Below are 16,315 nucleotides of genomic sequence, written 5' to 3'. Positions count from 1 at the left end.
ATTGCAGTATAAATGAACTAGTCAGCTAAACCATCAATGATGTTTACTCAAACTATGATTCAACTGTAAGTTGTGACTTCATTATTGTGGAGCGTGGCACAAATGATGTGAACACTTACGTAATATCCTACAATGATAAATAGTGAAGGGATATATGTTATACTTTTAATTTGTCAAACATCTTAAAGTGCACCCATAGCTTACATTTGAGTATTGGGTGCCAGCCTTAGAATAAATTGATACTGGCAGCTGTCAACGTCAGCGGGGCTTTATGGCTGTCCACACTTTCAAAGTATAACACAGTGCACACACTATAAGGGGTATTTCCATCTGAGACATTTATGGCATATCCACAAGATGTGCCATAAATGTCTGATAGCTGCCGGCCGTCACTTACAGGTGGAGGATAAATGGAGAGGTGGCCACACTTGTGGGCTGCTCTCTCCATAGATTCCTATGGGAGTTACGGAAACAGCCGAGCCCGCCTGATATCATAAAGGCTATGTAAATGTTTGAAAGTGTTTTTTTTAATAAAAATGTGTATTAGTGCGTGTTAATAAATGTTGTAAATACATGTTATTAAAAATTATTTTTACTTTTTCAGATACAGCTTGTAATCATGGGTTAGGGAGACAGACAGGTGAGCCCTAATCTACCCGCCACTCAGTCCCTGCCTACTTGCAACGACACGCCCTAGGCGACGGGGTACAACTGGGCGACGGTCCCTACACTCAATTGGTGCACGACAGACAAACAGACAAAGGTACAAAGAAGCCGGGGAAATGGGACGTTGCCCACGGGAACACCGTGAGCAACAAGCAAAGTGAACGAGCCGAGTAAAACCAGGAGATGAGCGAGGTACAAAACGCAGAGCAGAAGAGTGGTCAGTAAAGCCAAGGCCAATAACAAGCAGAGGGTCAGTAGTTCAAGAAGCTGCAGCAGGGCCAGGAAACCAGCAGAGAAGAATCACAAGCAAAGGAGGAACAGGAAAGGCAGGTATAAATAGACAGAGGGCGGGAGCTAGCTCCGTCTGGCCAGGCTGTGATAGGCTCTCCCACTCCTAAGCCTGCCATCCTGAGTGGTGGAAGATGGAGTCAGCCTCACAGACATAGAAGCAGCTGCAGACTGATTACCTATGGGCGTTGACACAGAAGCTGTGTCTGGCAGATCCTTTACACAGCTGCTCTGTATTATCTATACAGAGCAGCTATATCTAGCGCTGTTTACTGAATCCATCAGTCCCGCGGACCTGACGGGTTCAGTAACAGCAGATTCTGCGTTACTCTGACACGCATGATACTCCTGTAAACTATCACGTCAAAGTTCATACCTTAGATGTGATCAATAATAGGTGGATCCTGCGATTAAAATCTAAGTAAAATCTAAGGCCCTGTTCATACAGAGTTTTTTGCAGGTGGAAAAATCTGCCTCAAAATTCCTTCAAGAATTTTGAGGCAGATTTTGATCTGCATGCATGCTGTTTGCCACGTTTTTCGCTTTGATGTCAATGGGAGGTCAGAGACGTAAACGACCGAAGATAGGGCATGTCACTTCCCTTTGAAATCAATGGGAAGAGTTTCCGGACATTTTTGGGTGCGGTTTCCGCAGCAAAAAAAGCACCAAAAAAATCTGTGTGAACTCCCCCTAAGAGAGGTTGGTATCCACAGAAGACCTATTTAGAAGATCAACAAAAAAAAATAGACAAATGCTTGTTAAAATTTGATCAATGATGATCATGACGATGATGGTCAGGTGCACACAGAAGCTGCTACTGACCGAATCTGACTGAGAACGGCATTCTGCAGCTTCTATGTACTTATGCATAGAAGCTGCAAAAGCTAAACGGTCCAAAATTTTACATAAGTGGTCATTACAAAAGTACTTTTTATGGCAAAAAATGCATACATTTACTTTAAAAAAAAAAGCCACAATTGTGTCTATAGCCTTTAATCTGGGCCTGTCACTTGGTCATATAAGTTGACCTGGTTTTCTGACCTGAATAGCGCTGTCTCCCTGATTCCAGCGCTATTTTTCTATTTTTCCTGGATATGATGCACTTTTTTGTTGGGTTCCTATAATGCTAATTTGCTGTAGTTACCAACAGGGTGGAGCTAGCTTCCCTGCCTCTGATGCTGACAAATCAGCACGAGGCAGCTTGAGGGCAGGTCACACCCTGTTGGCCAACTACAGCAAATTAGCAAAGAAGAAGCCAACACAAAAGCGGCCATATCTCTGGAACAGAGGGGTTCGGGAAAAAAACAAAATCCAGCGCTGGAATCAGGGAGACAGTGCTATTCAGGTCAGTTAACTAGTTCACCTTTGAGGTATGTTCACACAGAGTTTTTTGCTGGCTGAAAAATCTGCCTCAAAATTCAGTCTGGAATTGTGAGGCAGATTTTGACCTGCCTGCATGCTGTTTGCCGTGGCATTTTTTGCCTGCAGCTATTGAGCGCCGTGGGCAAAAACGCCTCGAAAAACGCTTTCTCTGCCTTCCCTTGATGTCAAGGGGAGGTCAGAGACGTAAACGGCCGAAGATAGGGCATTTAGTTTATTTTTCCCGTGAGCGGTTTTTAACACTCGCGGGAAAAAAACACCTATGTCTCCCATTCAAATCAATGGGAGGAGTCTTCATCCGTTTTTTTTAATGTGGTTTCTGCTTAAAAAACTCTGTCTAAACAGGGCCTTATGACCTAGAGACAGGTCCTCTTTAAAGGGGATTTCCTGGACTATGGATAATCAATGTGAGATCTATAAAGGGTCTGACCCCCCAGGACCCCGGCCAATAAGCAAAATAAAGGGGCTGCGACACTCGCTGGAGCACCATAGCGCCTTCATTCTGGTTCATTTTGAGGCTCTGACCTTCATTGATCAAATATTTAAGGCCATCAGTTTGACCTAGTGACAGGTCCTCTTTAAAAGGGATTTCCTGAACTATGGATAAGCCGTCAATGTGAGATCTGTAATGGGTCCGACCCCTCCCAGGACCCTTGCCAATCAGCAAAATGAAGGGGCTGATGAACTCGCTGGAGCACCATAGCTCATTCATTCTAGTTATTTTTGGGGCTCTTACCTTCACTGATCAAATATGAATGGGCATGAATTTATTAGTAATGGAAAACCTCTTTAAATGTAATTTATTTGAATACTTATTTTTTTTGTCCTTTCCTTAGAAACTTATATCCTCCAAAGCGTGAGACACTCTTTATAGCTTCTCTCCGCTCTGGCTGATTGATAGAAGTTTTGAATGACGGCTCCGCTCCTTAGTTAACCCGTGATGCCCTAATAAGGCACTTAATAAAGTTTTTCTTTAAACTAGACAGTCCCTTTAAACCGTAGTAGATCATGACACCTCCTTTTATGTCCAACATCGGCATGTCACGTTTTCAATAAAGTTACTATGCTGTACAATCCTCTATTGTCATACTGTAGGGCTGGGGAGATGAATGCTTGGCTTTTACTTGTAGCCATAATTATAGTCTAACTGAAATGAATGCATTTAATTACATTGCTGTTTCATTTAAGAAACGTATCATGTGGTTCATTTTTATACATATGGTGGAGAGAGAACATCTATTGATCTTGTCTGCGGTTGTCCTAGCAAATGTTTTATTTTTTAAAATTCAATTTACAGTCACATGTCAACAAATTGTTTCCATAATCTCTCGCATTAAATATACTCAAATTTCATCATGACCCTTGTCCTCAAACTATGAGAAAATGGGCATTCACAGCCAAACCTGGATGACTTCTTCAGGAATTGCTCATTTTGATATTTTGTTATTTATGGGCAGTGAGTCTGGGGTTAGCACTGTTGTATAGCAGCACTGAAGGCGACCAAGGGCAATATCTGAATGGAATTTGTATGTTCTCCCCATTTTGGTGTGGGTTTCTCCCAGGTTCTTCTGTTTCCTTCCACACTCAAAAAACTTACTGATAGGTTAATGGTCTTCCTATAAAATTGAGCCTAGAGATAAGGAATAAAGATTGTGAGTGCCGACAACCTGTACACAACGTTGCGGAATATGTTGATGCTATATAAGCAATAAGAAATATATACGCTAAACATACAAAAAATTATATACACTTAATTGGAGAACAATAGAACATTAATATTTTACCAGGATCAGTTGAATATCTCATGTATGTGGGGGCAGCCCAATAGTCCCCTGATGTCCGCCTTCGGTGAGGAAGGATTTCAACTATTTCCAATTCTTTGTTCTCCCCAAGAGTTAAGCCGCTGCTAGTAGTTTGTACCTCTCTCCACATTGAAATAAAAATGCATGTTTGGCATATCCAAGCTTGCATGAATATGGTGAATTCTGGAGAAAAAAATATTTTTATATGTATAGATTTCCGACAAATTTCTATCCAACCAGACCAAAAACAATCTAAAGCTGGCCAAACACTAGAGATTTTGGACATCCAGAAAGACAGATTTAGACAACTTTCTGATTACTGTCATGTGTTTTTGTGAAACAAATGAGCGTCACAGATGCCGACCAAAGGCAGAGATCTGTGGAAGAGTTGATCTGCATGTTCTACCCATAGAAGCCCGGACCAGACCAAAAATCAAGGCAAAGATAAATCAGTGATTTGTTGTTTTTTAAGATGAGCAAATCTATTCTACATGGAACAACTTTGTTACGAATTCACCAAAAGTTTCTAACTTTAGCTAATCCAAAACTTTTGGGAATCATCCAGCAGGAATGGTTTAAAATAGCCGTCACCATTTTACAGATCAGAAGAAGACAGAGAAAAAGGATGAGATGACCTAAGGCGGCAGTCTGGCTGGCTTTTTCATAATGCTTTGCAGTCAGCCATCCCTCTAGCGGAGGGGTATAGCGTGTGAGTGTGTGAGTCACTGATGACTCAGTGGATTCATATGTGTCATAGCCACTAAAAACAGCCCAACTAGGAAATGCTGCTGCTTTGTGTGGAGAAAAAGAGGAAAGAGAAGATGTCAGACAGAGAGTGAGAGATAGTAAAACACAGAATACAGATAGATCGTGTAAAGGATCTGCCAGACACAGCTTCTGTGTCGACGCCCGTGGTTAATCAGTCTGCACCTGCTCCTAAGTCTGATAAAGTGACTCGATCTGCTACCACTCAGGCTGGTAGGCTAAGGAGTGGGAGAACCTATCACAGCCTGGCCAGACGGTTCTAGCTCCCGCCCTCTGTCTATTTATACCTTTATTTCCTGCTTGTCTCTGCCTGTGATTCTTTCCTGTTTCCTGGCTCTGCTGCTCCTGCTATCATTATTGACCTTGCTTCATTTTGACCCTGGCTTTACTGACTACGCTCCTGCTCTGCATTTGGTACCTTGTACACTCCTGGTTTGTCTCGGCTCGTTCACTACTCTTGTTGCTCATGGTCTTGCCGTGGTCAACTGCCCCATTTCCCTTAGCTTCTGTGTACCCTTGTCTGTTTGTCTGTCGTACACATATTGAGTGTAGGGACCGTCGCCCAGTTGTACTCCGTCGCCTAGGACGGGCCGTGCAAGTAGGCAGGGACTGAATGGCGGGTAGATTAGGGCTCACCTGTCTGTCTCCCTACCACGTCATTACAGATAGTGGATTAGTGTCGTGAGTGTGTTTCATAGTGAGTCGAAGAGAATAGATAGCTGGATTTACAGTAATTTGATAGAGATTTTAGAGAGAGATAGGAGTCAGTCAGTATCAGTGTGTTAGTAAGGCAGGCACAGGCAATCATTGCTGTGAGTGAGTTCTGCTGCAGCTATACAGTTGTTACATTCATTTGTGAATGACCAATCAATACATCGCATCATTCACCAATCTTCTTCAATATAATTATTTCTGGTGCTGATAGACAACTTTCAGGGCAAATGGGGCACTTTTGATTTGTGACAAATTTTATTTGAACCAAATTGAATCTAACGGCTGGTTTGATAGAATCGGACACGAAGGGAATTTCGGGAAAATTACTAGTTTCTAGTAGTTCTGACTGATTCTCCATTGGTCGAAACATAAAATTTGTCTCGGAAAGTTTAGCTTGCGATCGTCCAAGAAAAGTTGTGGGGTAATGCAAATGTGTGATATTTCATATCATAAAAAATATTTTTCATGGGGATATTTATTTCATGTCCGTATCATGGGAAATATATGTTCATAAGTGCAGCCTCCTGATGAGTTATCCTGATAAACAACCAAAAAACCCTGAATGATCATTGTATTGTTGCTAAATATTATGAACACATTGTCCATTTTGCGTTTGAGAAGGCAGGAGAAGGAGAAGAAGACTTAAAGACTCTAGATAGTAAAGTTAGAATCTGAACCAGAGAAGCAGAGTGGGGTATCATTAAGATACAAATTATATTGCAAACCAGAAGAGTTATTAATCTGGCAGAATCCATAGGTATTGATGGAGAAGAGGAATGGTCTAAGGGCACACCCTTGAGAGCTATACCTAGAGAGAGTGGGTAAGAGGTGGAGGTGGTATAGATGTACTACACACAACATTTGTGGATGAATTGTTCTGAAGAAATTCAACATAGGGAGGATCTTACAAACCTAATGGTGATCAGTGGAAAAAAAATGGATGGATAGGGATGAGGCACATTTCAAGGAGGGAGGGAAAACACAAGTCAAAGTGAAAAATGGAAAAGATGTGTTGAAGTTGAGGTGAAGGAGGTTGAAAGATGGAGGTTGAGATGGGATGTAATTGGCACAAGGGAGCATGTGGTGAAGTGGGATTTGGAAATAAGAGATGATAGCATCTCTTTAGTCAAAGGTGTGACGCAAGTTGTAGGGGAGGTCTGAGGTATGACATGGGAAGGTCTTCAGGGACAGCAGGTTGAAGGCATAACTGAGGTAAGTTTTGTTATCATTCCCGATTATGAGGAAATGTTTGTTACTAGTGTAAGAACTTAATTCAAAAGCCAAAAACGGAAATTTCAGTTAAAGAACAAGTTATTCCTACCACCACCTCACTTATCTGGAGACCACGCCAACATGGATGCTGATGGTTTGTATTATGGTCCACCAATGTCTTCCAATGTTGTCCATAGGGCAACAGTAGATAGTCCATTCACCAAGTTACTTAGAAAACCTAGCTTCCTGAAATGTATTAATTGTTAGACTAATCTGGATGAGTGCATCTGTAAAGGATCTGCCAGACACAGCTTCTGTGTCAACGCCCATAGGTAATCAGTCTGCACCTGCTTCTATGTCTGTGAGACTGACTCCATCTTCCACCACTCAGGATGGCAGGCTTAGGAGTGGGAGAGCCTATCACAGCCTGGCCAGACGGAGCTAGCTCCCACCCTCTGTCTATTTATACCTGCCTTTCCTGTTCCTCCTTTGCTTGTGATTCTTCTCTGCTGGTTTCCTGGCCCTGCTGCAGCTTCTTGAACTACTACCCTCTGCTTGTATTTGACCTTGGCTTTACTGACCTCTCTTCTGCTCTGCGTTTTTGTACCTCGCTCATCTCCTGGTTTGACTCGGCTCGTTCACCTCGCTTGTTGCTCACGGTGTTCCCGTGGGCAACTTCCCCATTTCCCCTGCTTCTTTGTACCCTTGTCTGTTTGCCTGTCGTGCACCTATTGAGTGTAGGGACCGTCGCCCAGTTGTACCCAGTCGCCTAGGGCGGGTCGTGGCAAGTAGGCAGGGACTGAGTGGCGGGTAGATTAGGGCTCACCTGTCTGTCTCCCTACCCCGACATTACATAATCACAAGCCCATATACCTGGTTTACCCTGGTCCCTGACACTACTATGGACCCCCTTGAGACCCTGGCTCAGCAAATGCAGGGCCTCTCCCTACAGGTCCAGGCCCTGGCTCAGAGGGACAACCAGCCTGATGCTACCCTGGTAGTGCCCCTCACCTCACCTCTTGAACCCCACCTCAAGTTACCTGACCGGTTCTCAGGGGACTGGAAGACTTTTTTCTCCTTTCGGAAGAGTTGTAGGCTCTATTTTTGCTTAAAGCCCCACTCCTCTGGTTCTGAGAGCCAGCGGGTGGGTATAATTATGTCCCGGCTCCAGGTCGGGCCCCAACAATGGGCCTTCTCCTTGGCTCCTGACGCCCCTGAACTTTGCTCCGTTGATCTTTTCTTTTCTGCTCTCGGGCTCATTTATGACGAGACTGACAAGACTGCCTTTGCCGAGAGTCAGCTGGTGAACTTACGTCAGGGTGAGAGACCTGTTAAAGGGAGTATTGTTCTGACTTTAGGAAGTGGTGTGTAGCTTCTCGGTGGAATGATCCTGCCTTAAGGTGCCAGTTAAATTGGGTCTGTCGAACGCCCTGAAAGACCTGCTAGTTAGCTATCCCTCTTCTGACTCCCTAGATCAGGTTATGGCTTTAGCGGTACGACTTGATCGACGTCTCAGGGAACGACGACTTGAACGTTTTTGTGTTTTCTCCTCTGACTCTCCCATGATGCCTCCTGAGGTTCCGTTGCTTCGTTCTTCCACAGAAGACTCGGAGGTACCTATGCAACTCGGGGCCTCCGTGTCCCCCCAACAACGTAGAGAGTTCCGCAGGAAGAATGGTCTCTGCTTCTACTGTGGGGATGACAAGCCTCAAGTGAACAAATGTCCTAGGCGTAAGAATAAGCAGTCGGAGGAACTTCCGCGCCTAAGTGACCATCGGGGAGGTCACTTGGACGCACATGTATTTCCCGTAAATATGAAACGTAATAAAATCTTGCTTCCCTTTCAGGTCTCTTTTGGTGGTAGGTCTGCTACCGGCAGTGCCTTCGTGGATTCAGGGTTTTCTGCTAATATTATGTCTGTGGAATTTGCTATGTCTCTAGCTATGCCATTGATTGATTTGCCTAAACCTGTCCCGGTAGTGGGTATCGACTCCACTCCTCTTGCTAATGGTTATTTTACACAGCATACCCCTGTTTTTGAACTCCTTGTTGGCTCCATGCATTTGGAGCAGTGCTCTGTACTGGTGATGCAGGGATTATCGTCCGATTTGGTTTTAGGCCTTCCCTGGTTGCAGTTGCATAATCCCACGTTTGACTGGAATACTGGGGATCTTACCAAATGGGGTAATGAATGCATGACGTCATGTTTTTCTGTTAATTCTATTTCTCCCCCTGAGGAGGTGAACACTCTACCTGAGTTTGTTCAGGACTTCGCTGATGTTTTCTCTAAAGAGGGCTCCGAAGTGTTACCTCCTCATAGAGAATACGATTGCGCAATTGATTTGGTACCAGGAGCTAAGCTCCCTAAGGGTAGGATATTTAATCTCTCTTGTCCCGAACGTGAAGCCATGAGAGAGTATATCCAGGAATGCCTGGCCAAGGGTTACATTCGCCCCTCTACTTCTCCGGTAGGTGCTGGCTTCTTCTTCGTAGGGAAGAAGGATGGTGGTCTTAGGCCATGCATTGACTACCGAAACTTGAATAAGGTCACTGTAAGGAACCAGTATCCCCTTCCTTTGATTCCTGATCTCTTCAATCAGGTTCAGGGGGCCCAATGGTTCTCTAAGTTTGATCTACGGGGGGCTTATAACCTTATCCGCATCAAAGAGGGGGATGAGTGGAAGACTGCGTTTAACACGCCCGAAGGTCATTTCGAATACGTCGTCATGCCCTTTGGGTTGTGTAATGCTCCCGCGGTCTTCCAGAATTTCATAAATGAGATTTTAAGAGACTACCTGGGGGTATTTCTTGTAGTGTACCTTGATGACATACTTGTGTTTTCCAAGGACTGGTCCTCCCACATTGAGCATGTCAGGAAGGTGCTCCAGACCCTTTGGGAAAACAAACTGTTTGCTAAGACCCAAAAATGTGTGTTTGGGGTGCAGGAGATACCATTTTTGGGTCAAATCCTCACTCCTAACGAATTCCGCATGGACCCTGCCAAGGTTCAGGCTGTGGCAGAATGGGTCCAACCTGCCTCCCTGAAGGCTTTACAGTGCTTCCTGGGGTTTGATAATTATTACAGGAGATTTATTGCTAACTTCTCGGTCATCGCTAAGCCTCTTACGGTCCTTACTCGCAAGGGTGCTGATCTCCTCCACTGGCCTCCGGAGGCGGTTCAGGCTTTTGAGGTCCTTAAGAGGTGCTTTGTCTCTGCCCCAGTGCTGATTCAGCCTAACCAAATGGAGCCATTCATCGTGGAGGAAGACGCCTCCGAGGTGGGAGTGGGTGCTGTCTTGTCCCAGGGTACCAGGGGTCTTACCCATCTCCGTCCCTGTGCCTACTTCTCCAGGAAGCTCTCACCCACTGAGAGTAACTATTACGTTGGCAACCGCAAACTCTTAGCCATTAAATGGGCATTTGAAGAGTGGCGCCACTTCCTGGAGGGGGCTAGGCACCAGGTAACGGTCCTTACCGACCACAAGAATCTGGTTTTCCTAGAATCTGCCCGGAGGCTAAACCCGAGACAAGCTCGATGGGCGTTATTTTTTACCAGATTCAACTTTTTGGTCACCTATAGGGCTGGGTCTAAAAATATTAAGGCTGATGCACTGTCGCGTAGCTTCATGGCCAGCCCTCCTTCGGAGGAAGATCCTGCTTGTGTTTTGCCTCCAGTTATAATCATTTCCTCTATTGATTCTGATTTAGTCTCTGAAATTGCGGCTGATCAAGGTTCAGCTCCCAGGAACCTTCCTGAGAACAAGCTGTTTGTTCCCCTGCAATTCCGGCTAAGGGTACTTAGGGAAAATCATGACTCCGCACTAACTGGTCATCCAGGCATCCTGGGTACCAAGCACCTCATTGCCAGAAACTATTGGTGGCCTGGGTTGCCTAAAGACGTTAAGGCCTATGTCGCCGCTTGTGAAGTTTGTGCTAGGTCCAAGACTTCCAGGTCCCGACCAGCGGGCTTACTATGTTCTTTGCCCATTCCCCGGAGACCTTGGACCCATATCTCCATGGATTTTATCACCGATTTGCCTCCATCTCAAGGCAAGTCGGTGGTGTGGGTTGTAGTAGACCGCTTCAGTAAGATGTGCCACTTTGTGCCCCTCAAGAAACTACCCAATGCTAAGACGTTAGCTACCTTATTTGTCAAACACATCCTGCGTCTCCATGGGGTCCCTGTCAATATTGTTTCTGACAGAGGGGTAAAATTTGTTTCATTGTTTTGGAGGGCCTTCTGTAAAAAGTTGGAGATTGATCTGTCCTTCTCCTCTGCCTTCCATCCTGAAACTAATGGCCAAACTGAGAGGACTAATCAGTCTCTAGAACAATATTTAAAGAGGCTCTGTCACCAGATTTTGCAGCCCCTATCTGCTATTGCAGCAGATAGGCGCTGCAATGTAGATTACAGTAACGTTTTTATTTTTAAAAAACGAGCATTTTTGGCCAAGTTATGACCATTTTCGTATTTATGCAAATGAGGCTTGCAAAAGTACAACTGGGCGTGTTGAAAAGTAAAAGTACAACTGGGTGTGTATTATGTGCGTACATCGGGGCGTGTTTACTACTATTACTAGCTGGGCGTTGTGTATAGAAGTGTCATCCACTTCTCTTCACAACGCCCAGCTTCTGGCAGTGCAGCACTGTGACGTCACTCACAGGTCCTGCATCGTGTCGGCACCAGAGGCTACACTTGATTCTGCAGCAGCACCAGCGTTTGCAGGTAAGTAGCTACATCGACTTACCTGCAAACGCCGATGCTGCTGCAGAATCATCTGTAGCCTCTGGTGCCGACACGATGCAGGACCTGTGAGTGACGTCACAGATCTGCACTGCCAGAAGCTGGGCGTTGTGAAGAGAAGTGGATGACACTTCTATACACAACGCCCAGCTAGTAAAAGTAGTAAACACGCCCCGATGTACGCACATAATACACGCCCAGTTGTACTTTTACTTTTCAACACGCCCAGTTGTACTTTTGCAAGCCTCATTTGCATAAATACGAAAATGGTCATAACTTGGCCAAAAATGCTCGTTTTTTAAAAATAAAAACGTTACTGTAATCTACATTGCAGCGCCTATCTGCTGCAATAGCAGATAGGGGTTGCAAAATCTGGTGACAGAGCCTCTTTAAGGTGTTTTATCTCTGACTGTCAATATGATTGGGTCTCATTCATTCCCCTCGCCGAATTTTCCCTTAATAACCGGGTCAGTAGCTCGTCAGGGGTCTCCCCCTTTTTCTGTAATTTTGGGTTTAATCCACGGTTCTCCTCCGTTTCACCTGGTAGTTCCAACAATCCCGAGGTAGAGGTCGTTCATCGGGAACTGTGCACAGTCTGGGCCCAGGTTCAGAAGAACCTAGAGGCGTCCCAGAGCATACAAAAGACTCAGGCAGATAGAAGACATTCTGCTAACCCCTTGTTTGTGGTCGGGGATCTGGTGTGGCTATCGTCAAAAAACTTGCGCCTTAAAGTCCCGTCCAAGAAGTTTTCTCCCCGGTTTATAGGTCCGTACAAGGTTATTGAAGTCCTCAACCCTGTCTCCTTCCGACTGGAGTTGCCCCCGTCTTTTCGAGTACACGACGTGTTTCATGCCTCCCTCCTAAAACGCTGCTCCCCGTCCTTGGCTCCCTCGAGGAAACCTCCAGTCCCTGTTCTCACCCCTGAGGGGGTAGAATTAGAGGTGGCCAAGATTGTGGACAGCAGAGTGGTCCAAGGCTCCCTCCAGTACCTGGTCCATTGGAGAGGATACGGGCCTGAGGAGAGGACTTGGGTACCCGCCCGGGATGTTCACGCTGGGGTATTGGTCAGGAGGTTCCACCTTCGTTTCCCCAATAAACCAGGTCCACCTAGAAAGGGTCCGGTGGCCCCTCATAAAAGGGGGGGTACTGTAAAGGATCTGCCAGATACAGCTTCTGTGTCAACGCCCATAGGTAATCAGTCTGCACCTGCTTCTATGTCTGTGAGACTGACTCCATATTCCACCACTCAGGATGGCGGGCTTAGGAGTGGGAGAGCCTATCACAGCCTGGCCAGACGGAGCTAGCTCCCGCCCTCTGTCTATTTATACCTGCCTTTCCTGTTCCTCCTTTGCTTGTGATTCTTCTCTGCTGGTTTCCTGGCCCTGCTGCAGCTTCTTGAACTACTACCCTCTGCTTGTATTTGACCTTGGCTTTACTGACCTCTCTTTTGCTCTGCGTTTTTGTACCTCGCTCATCTCCTGGTTTGACTCGGCTCGTTCACCTCGCTTGTTGCTCACGGTGTTCCCGTGGGCAACTTCCCCATTTCCCCTGCTTCTTTGTACCCTTGTCTGTTTGTCTGTCGTGCACCTATTGAGTGTAGGGACCGTCGCCCAGTTGTACCCCGTCGCCTAGGGCGGGTCGTTGCAAGTAGGCAGGGACTGAGTGGCGGGTAGATTAGGGCTCACCTGTCTGTCTCCCTACCCCGACATTACAGCATCCTTTTAAGAAAAATTTTCTTATTTTTTCGACCAAGGGGCACAAAGGTGTTTTTCGGCACATAGCAACCAGGCTTTGGTTAGTGTATTGATTTTTAATTCATGGTGCAATCTAAACTATGAACTTTCATAAGAATACAAAAGATCATCTATTTTAATACAATATAAAAATATGAAATTACAGTAATACACAATCATTTTTTATTCAACCCAGATTTCAGTTCTGTCTTAAATATTGGCAGTAGAACGTCTACCTAATAATTCACTTACGGTGACCATACGTAAAACTGGAATAATCACATTTAATAGGTCAATGGCCATATTTTTCCAAATATGGAGAGATAGGACTTCTATATAGACGCATGAGTCCTCCAAAAGTGGATAATCCCTTCAGTAAAAGCCTCTTTGTGTTGCATCGGTTTAGGTCACATTACATGACTGAATATGAACATTTATTTGGCAACATATTACTTTTCCTACATTTCTGCTTGACAACATGGAATTCTTACTCACAGAATTCCAAAGATCTACAACTGGAAATATGCCTTTTCTTTGTCTTGCAAAATTACAACAATTCATAGAGCCAGACATCTCCTGGCGAGCCTCATTCACCCCTATCATAAAAGTTCATGGAGCCAGTTCTGTGTGTGGCGTATTCGACCATCAGGGACGTTGGTGTAATCTGTGAATCTGGTTGTTCACTGCATTGTGTAACATTTTGTATCATAACAAATGTTATTTTTGTCATTGTATTTTTGGATCTGTTGCTCCGTTAAATTTATTGTAAATAAAAACCCTTAAAGACTAATATATTTTTATGGGGAGGGGTAATGTTTTTGTGAGAAACAAAAATCAAATCTCAACCCAGGCTTAGTTCTCATACAGTGTATGCTATGTTCATAGGGGACAATATTAAACATACAGGAGCTGTTCATTTTATTTATTTTTTACCAGGGGGAGAATAGTGTAGAGATTACATTATATTCTTAATTTGACCCTATAAAGGTTGGAAAACTAAATCGAGTCTGGCAAGTTCACACTACACAGGGCTTGAAAGGGGTAAATGCCACTCAGTCGCCTCCATTTAGGATTCTCAACCACCCTTTTTAGGATGATTATAATCTGAGCACTGTAGGGTACTGTTATTTGTGTACTTTATTGTAGTTTTTGTAAGATTGTTCTTGCGATTGTTTTAGTGTTTGTTGTCTTTTAGTAAATTGTAGCTGTAACAGTATCATTTTTCACCTCCCACCGGTAGCCTGTGGCGGCCACCATGCAATGTTTTGCTCAGGGACCTCCATAGACCTTGGTCTCGTCCTTATAATATATTTTTGCTATACACCTTATATTACATTTTTAATAATATAAAATCTCCCATATCAGAACCTCATTAAACATCTATCGAATTAGCTGCTAATTAATCGTGTTGTTAATATATCTGTATATAGCTTTCGGAGATAATTCGGTGATGTCATTCTTATATTTATATATATTATTTTATCGACATCATTTCTTATTTATTCTGTTATTATTAAGCTTTTTTAATTCTTTATTTAAAACAGCCGTAATCGAAATGAGGGATTAAGTAAAAAATAATTTGGCCATTTTCTAAATTTCCACTTTTTATACAAAGGGGGTTTTCCAAAATAAAGCAGTGAGTTGGGAAGCAGATTTACCCTGTGCATTAACTTAATCCATATTAATCCGTTTTCTTAATTAGCCATAACTTTAAGAAGTAAGAGATTTCCTTAAAACAAGTCCACAAAGTAATTATTCTTTGAACTTGCAGGAGCGGATTTTAGGATTTACTCGTGTAAACTTTGGCTTTATTTTGCTGGAAACTTCCTGTTGTCACAATGTCAAACTGATCTGTGTCCAAATGAGATGTGGCAATTGCCAAGGTTCGGATGATCACCTGCTAATCTGTTCTATAATTGCCTATATTTTATATGGAGATTTAAGCTGTCCAAGTAACACACTGTACAGTTAGATGTGAGAAGATACAGAGTCGCTGGATTTGTTTCAGCAATTAAACACCTGTGGACTTGAGAATTGAGAATTTATCCGCCTATACGCGTTACAAAACACTGAACAATTGAGATATAATTTGAAGCTCTTAGGCCCTGTTGCAAAATCGGAAATCCCCCCAACCATTATCTATTATTATGTCCAATTACAACACTCAGAATCTGACGGGGATCTTTGGCCCACCAGAGAAAATGAATCCACCATCCATCCATACAGAACATGTGAATATCACTTTTAATTATATCACAAACTTCTTGGTATAATAGGTTGTTTGGGAATCAAGAAATGTTGACAAGTGTCAGCCTGAAGTACCTTCGACCCAATAGAGAAAATTATTTTGAGGGCCCACCCTACAGCTATACAGAACATGTGCATCATTTCTCATAGAGGACATATAATCAATACGGTTATTTATGATTTAACCCATCAAAAATAAACCCTAGTGGTAAATGATTCACACTAAAGTCAGCTTCAAATGGTGTTGTCTTCTACTGGACCTTTAGGGTCCTCTATTGTGTCAGAGCCTGGGCCAAACAGAGGATCCTCTGGTGCTCTGGTGGGCCATTCCAATCCTACAAGTGATTGACTGTAAACCCACCTCCAAATGGGGTTGTCTTCTACTGGCCATTTTATTGTGTTAGAACCTGGTCCCCTTAGGTACTCCGGTGGGCAAACCTGGATATATATAACCGTGTACAGCCGAGTGTTTATTATGGGTAATGTTCAAAGCATAAATGATCAAAAACAATGAATGAGCCACTGTGATCCCACCAACCTCGGTAGAAGTATGGACTTCTGGATTTGGTTTTACTGGAGAGATGATATACTCTAATGTGTTTTTCCTGAATTGAAATGAATAGAAGTTACAGAAACCTGCACATGTGCACCCACTATTCCCGTGAAAATAGGGGCCAAGAGGCCTATCATTGTCCAGTCTCCCCTTCTCAAGAGCTCCACCAGAAACCCTTAGAGATTATACAGTTACGGAATATCCCAAGGAA

The sequence above is a fragment of the Rhinoderma darwinii genome, chromosome 5, assembly GCF_050947455.1.
Source record: "Rhinoderma darwinii isolate aRhiDar2 chromosome 5, aRhiDar2.hap1, whole genome shotgun sequence".
Taxonomy (NCBI): Eukaryota; Metazoa; Chordata; class Amphibia; order Anura; family Rhinodermatidae; genus Rhinoderma; species Rhinoderma darwinii.
This window is presented reverse-complemented; position numbering follows the sequence as displayed.